A 6,679-nucleotide genomic window follows, 5' to 3' on the forward strand; every position below is an offset into this window, starting at 1 on the left:
GTGAGAGCCCTGCTGAGCACATGGGAGACCCCCCAACTCCAGGGCCACAAGGCCTTTCCCCGCACTGAGTCCTCTCCCTGAGGCACACAGTAGGTCTTTGCCGAAGGCCACCAAAGGCTTCTGACGGCGCTCCCCAGGGAACAGGGGGATGCGCCGAGCACTTGCTGTCACCCCACTCCATGGGAAAGCCGGTCTAGGCAGCAGCTGGGGCGTTTCATCATCTCACCGACCTTGCTTGAAGAAGGATTTTCTTTATTTCAAGGGCTAATATGTGGGCAAACAGGATGCCCTCTGTACACGTCTGCTCCTTCGCTCTCTGTCCGATGTTGAGTAACCGGTTCTCCGCCTCTGTCCCTCCCGTCCTACGCTACACTGGCCTTCAAAGTTCTGTCTTGCAGACTCAGGGGAAAGATTAGAAAAGCCCTATGGATCTTACCTCTATGGATCCTGGAGTCCGCTGACCTTCTCCTTCCTTTGGCCCACAGCTGTTTCAGACAAAGGGTCCCCTTGTGGTCTCCACTCACACACCAGCCAAGGACCCTTAACTCCGTGCAGCTGGCTCTCCGTCCGTCTCCTCACATTTCCTCCCAGAGGTCCCCAGATCGCAGAATGAGCAAATTAACAGTCGCTCTCAATCCCCATACCTCCCTTCCAGGGGGCTACATGCCCCCCTGCGGGCCTCCACACTGACCTCTCAGGCGTGCCCCTACTTCCATTCTCCAGACCGGGGCATGGCCGGAGCTCCCCCGAGTGTATGCTCCTCTCTTGGTGGGAGGAAGCCTCCTACCCTGCAGGTTTACACCATCCCATCAGCGCACATGGGTGCTGATTCGGGATTCCCACCGTGAGACCCTCAGACCCAGAGAGGCTGCTGAGGTTAGGTCCCTGCCTCTGAGGCTCCCAGACTCCATGCGTCAAATCTGGACTCTTGATCTTGTCTGGGAAACCAACTCCAAACCACTTAATTTCATGGGGAGTTTCAGTTTCCCACCAACTGCACAGGTGGGAACATGCATCTGCTGGGATCCCTTCCTCTTCCACGGCCCTCATCCTCTACTGAAAGCCACACGCACCGTTTCCGCACAGAGACTCCGGGCACTGCATCCTCCCCGCAGGGTCGTGAGCCATCGCGCGGGTCTTCCACGGATTCCCTACCTCTGCGGTTTGAGTGTCATGTCACGACCATCAAGCTCTTTCTGAAGATCACGGGAAATCAATCCTGCTACGACCATGTAATAAGCTGGTTGGAAAAAAAATCCCTAAGTTCTTGCAGGGAAATTGTTACGAGTCTCCTAGCTCAGGGCTCAAGGTCCTCTGTAAACATCACGCCCTAACTTCTCATTAAATCCTAACAGAATGGACCTAATGTGCTACTGTCTCTTTTGTTCAATCAAGTCCCATCGATACGTGACTGGATAAAGATGCTGCATATGTATACAGTGGACTATTACAAAGCCACAAAAAAGGAGTAAAACCTTGTCATTCATGATATGGATGGACCTGGAGGGTACCTTGCTAACTGAAATAAGTCAGACAAAGATAAGTGTCGTATTTCATTTATATGTGGAATCTACAAAACAAAACACACAAACAACAAATAGATCTTAAACACAGAGAGTTATTGCGTGGTTGCCAGAGGGAAGGGGAATGGAGGGATGGGCAAAACAGGGGAAGAAAGGGAAAGTACAGTATAGGGAATAGAGTCCGTAACATTGTAACAATGCCGTTCGGTGACAGACGGTGAGCACACTGCCTGGGGGTGAGCGCTGTGTAGAGCCGCTGGGTCGATACACCGTCACCATAACATTACATTGTCAACTGCAGGTGAAGAAAAAATGATCAAATAGATACTATATTCATGAATGTTCGTGAATACATTTTCCTTGTATCCATGAGACCTGTGCTATCGTTCTACAATTAAACGCAGAGCACGTTCACTCAGGGACAAAGAAATCCTCCACCCATGTGGGTGCTTCCCGCAGACGAGCCTTCGCCATGAAGCTCGCTCTGACCATTTCGGTCAAGTGCATTACGTCCTGACACTCTACGAGAGCGATCTAAACCACGCTCTTGCCATCCAGGTGTGTACCATTGTCTTTACGGCTATGTGATTGTTCTACTTAAAAAAAAAAAAAAAAAAAAGAGTGGGATTATTCAATCACAGCAGATCGGGGTTTTAATTCTGGCTTCATTATTTATTATCCAAGGGAGGTTGAGTGAATGATTTGACCAGATACATTCCCTGCTCCAAATCGACAAGAGGGGAGCTTATAGCTTCATGGTGTTAAGGAAGGATGAACGGATGCTACCTACAAGGACTTCAATACATTGTATGAGCTTAGAGCTGTACTCTTTCTTTTTCTCAGGACTAGGAGCCTGTGTGAATGTGCTTCTCTCTGCATCTGAATCGTCTGGACCCAGCACAGGGCATGCATGTTGAGAATACATCTACTGGGTATGATTACAAGCAGAATCCAAAGGAACTAAATTGTAAGAAGTGCATCAGTCTAGGGCTTTTTCCCAAATGATGAACTTAAGAATGTTTGGGGAAAAAATACACATACACCCACACACACACACAGTCACTCACACTCCAAGTAATGGGTATATCATGAATAAAGTAGTGATATCCAATAAAACATCATCCACATTTCTTTCATTTAAATGAATCTTCAGATTACCAGAAGATTTATAGGTAGATGCTGATAATTATAATAAACACAAAAATAATAAGCATGTTAGAAAAATAGGCAAAATAAAAGCTCTAAAAATAATGGGTTTTGACCTTAAGTAGAGTTTGGTTAATGATTTTTATTAGAAATCAGACCTAACTTTATAATGGTATAAAGTTGAATACGATTTCATAAAGAAGTTTCATACCCGTGATCCTTCAAAGGTTAGTGTTCCAGAAAGAGCTGTTAATTCTATGCACAAATGTGAAATTTTCATTTTCACCCAATTTGGGCGTTCTTCTTAACCTTTCATTATCCCCAAAGCCCCAAAGCCCATTGGAGTCGCGAGTAACCACACCTGAGTAACATCACAAGCAGTAGGTCTCAAAGCACAAGTCTACCCGATGAAGATCTCATCTTGAGCAAAACAACCTAAATGACCTGTTATCCAGACTATAATTTTGCACACATGTAATATTTTAAAATAACGTAGACCATCAGAAACATCATTGCAGGATTCCTAGCTTCCTCCACGGTGATTCTGACCACGTGTTACTTAAAGTGCTTCGACCCACATCTGTCACTGGAACACTCCTATTAATAGTACGGTTTTCTGCTTTTACACATTTATAGAATTTGATCAGATCCAATGCCATGAAAACTCAGAGTTGGAAGGGGCCTTTTATTTTATTTATTTATTTTAAGATTTTATTATCGCTTCTCGGCCTTTTGGCTAAGATCAAGTGTATTTTAAGATTTTATTTATTTATTTATTTGACAGAGATCACAGGCAGGCAGAGAGAGAAAGGGAAGCAGTCTCTCTCTGCTGAGCTGAGAGCCCAATGTGGGGCTTGATCCCGGGATCCTGGGATCAGGACCCCAGCTGAAGGCAGTGGCTTTAACCCACTGAACCACCCAGGTACCCTAGAACGAGACTTTTAAATTGGTTTCTTCGTGCCCTCACTTTATAGACGAGAGAACAGAAGTCTAGTTAAGGCTAGTTGTTTTGCTTAAAAAATTCTGTCACTATTTTCCTGTCCATGTCTCATCTTCCTCTCCAGATTGTTATGTGAGCCCTCAGCTAGGAGGCCAGGGCGGTGGCAAATCATCTCTCAGGACCTCACGAAAACCCCTGCAGCTCGCTGGAAATGTGTTTATGTCGGGGGCGAAGAACATGAAAGGGCAGATCACACGGGCACCCGACCACGGCAATGCCATGGAGGTTTCAGATCATGTTTATCCAAGTTAGGTGGGTTATTAGTCGAAATATCTCTGTGTAATTAATACATGGCAAATTGTAACCAAAGGTCCTCAACTGTGTTTCTTTGATTCCTAAGAAGTCCACGAATACATTTTGAGATTTCTGTAAATCCTCTGAGGTGAGGTGTGAAAGGTCTGGGTGAGAACGTGCTCCAGAGGACCGGCTCGCGGCGATGGTGAGATTTTGGACCCACCGGTCACTAACGGCTCTTGGGAGGAGGAGCAGGCGTGGAGGGCGGACAGCAGCGCCGTCTTCTGCGAGGCCCCCTCCCGCACCGTCCTCCCGCACACCCTCCTGCAAAACCACAAGCGCAGACTCGGGCCGCTGCTGGGAGCAGCCGAAACCCAGAGGTGAAGAAAGTGTGGTAAACTCCAAAGGAAGAGATCTGATAAAATTAAAGCGTAATGGACACTTCAAACTGGGCGATCTGACCTAATAAGTTATTAATAGGGAGCCATTATTCCCCATGCATTTTTTATTAGGAAGGCATTGCCTTTTTGTCAAGATTAGTGGATTATAAAATATTTGTGCTACACAATATAAATGACCCTACCTATTAATAAGTCTCTAGAAAGATATGCTTAAATTGAATTACATTAGGAAGAAAAGTGCCAACAGAAAATTAGGCATAATTAATGGGAGCACATAAATAAACCAGATATGGAGGAAAGGACGTTCTTCCCATTGATCATTGGGAGAATTAATTGCCGATATGCTCCAATGACACACCAACTATGACTGTTTGCATAAGGGCTGTTTCACAGAAGGTGAAATTCCTGTAACTATGAGTATAGATTATAATTTATAGCTGGGAGATCACGGAGAGGATCCCATGCCTCTAATTAGCAGACATGATTTTGAAGAGCTAAAAGCTACCACTTAAGTCACAATATCGTAATGAAGACTCATTACATTTTGTTTCATGAACACAGAATGGTGGCTTCTCTGGAGGCAGAAGCTAGCTGCTCCCACTGAGCTGTGAGTGGGGTGCAGGGCACCCCTGCCGAGCGTGGCCGTGCAGGCGACGTTACTTTATTCTTTTCCGTGGGCCCGAGCCAGCAATCCACTTAGGGCTGGGATGCTCCACGATACAGGGAATTATTTTTTACATCTCATTGCCACAATGGGTGATGTGATTTGAGTTACCTGGTGGAGGAGAGCCCTGGATCATCTCCATTTGCAAACATATACATTTACACTTCGAGGTCACAGGCCACATCCATTACACTGCGAAGTAAACAGCTTCCCATTCCTAGTTCACCCCCGAGGACGTCTCTCTCTGCCCTGATTGAGGTGGGAATCTTTGGGGCTGTGACACGCCGATTTTATCATCGCACGTGTTATTATTGTTGTGTGTTTCAAGCAGTCAACATCACGTGGGATATCTTCCCTTTTGTTCACAGTAAGCGAGTCTAGTTTTAAAAAATGCCCAACATCCAATTTAAAATAATTGCCAATGCAAAACAAATATAGCTAATCAACCTCTTGCTTGCTGGTCCATATTACTAATGCAGAAAAAATGCAGCAAAGCAACGCTCATGGCCAGAGAGAGAACACGATAAACCAAGGAGCTCTGATGCCCTGACGCCCTATGAGACTGGTTCCTGGGGGCCTGTGGGTGGGCAGCACGGGGTCTGGAACCCACAGTGGGCAGGGGTGGGAGGACCTTCATGCGGAGACCCGCTGGGACACAGTGGGACACCAGCAGGGTCCACCAGCTCCCCGCTCTTTGTGGTTTGGGAGAGTGTAGATTTTAATGGCAACTTGAGGTACTGGGTCAACAGAAGCAATGTCCTTGGTCATGTTACTACCATCATCACTCCGGTATGAGAGAAAGTACTTTTCTACTGGATGGGTAGAGTCGCCGGACATGTGTGTGATGCTCTCTCCCTCCTCCCTGGAAACATCAGTTATCCTCCCGTGATACTAGGAAAAGGGCTAACCAGGATGGGAGAGGTCCCTTTGAAATCTAAACGAAGAGAAGAGCCGAGTGCTTTTTCTGAGGTTGATGGACACCCTAGCACTTGGGGGATAAAGATACATTATAAAGAACGTTGAAAGAAAACTGAAGGTTTGCTTCCCATTGCTAAGTTACATTTCTTGGTCATCGTGGCTTTTAGCTTTTCACTGACACTTATTTGTTTATTTTGTTTTATGGTTTCCTGCATTTTCGTTCATAAGTCCCGGAAAATGCCCTAACTTTGGGTTTATGAATGGACAGCCAAGACAGAAACCCAATCCCTCCTGTGCCTGGCCTTTCTTGGGACATCCTATGACCTGACCCAAGCTAGGGCCAGCTTTGTGATCGGTCACCTGGTCCCAGAAAACCCCGTCCTCTCTGGACCTCACTTTCCTTCTCCGTAAGGCAAGAGACTTGGTGCGATTATCGTACCCAGTTCTAAAACGGACTAATTTTAGACACAGCCTTGAGCATTCCTGGAGGAGCTCCTGAAGGAGGAACATGTGTGTACGGCCTCATGAGGGGAGGTAAAAATAAGTCAGCGCATACAGGTGCACGAAAGTGCCCTGTGGGAGACGCCGTGAGGAGTGAGCGTGCGTCTTGGTGAGGAGAACCTGTCCAGGGGGCAGCAGGTGCAGAGGCCAGTCTGTAGGGACTTCGCACAGGGCCGCACCTGCTGCCAAGGCCGTCTCTAGCGCTCCGACCACATCTGTGCCCTCCCTCCTACGGCACAGGTGCGGTCCGTGCATGCATGCCAGCCCTGTCACATGTGGGCGTTTCAGCGGG

At 46.9% G+C, this 6,679-nt stretch overlaps 1 pseudogene; it reads left to right on the forward strand.

Annotated features, from left to right (window-relative positions):
- Positions 1 to 3,385: 3,385 nt before the first annotated feature.
- LOC122903702 lies at positions 3,386 to 3,460 on the forward strand (annotated as a pseudogene).
- The last annotated feature ends 3,219 nt before the right edge of the window (positions 3,461 to 6,679 follow it).

Source organism: Neovison vison, chromosome 3, assembly GCF_020171115.1.
Source record: "Neovison vison isolate M4711 chromosome 3, ASM_NN_V1, whole genome shotgun sequence".
NCBI lineage: Eukaryota > Metazoa > Chordata > Mammalia > Carnivora > Mustelidae > Neogale > Neogale vison.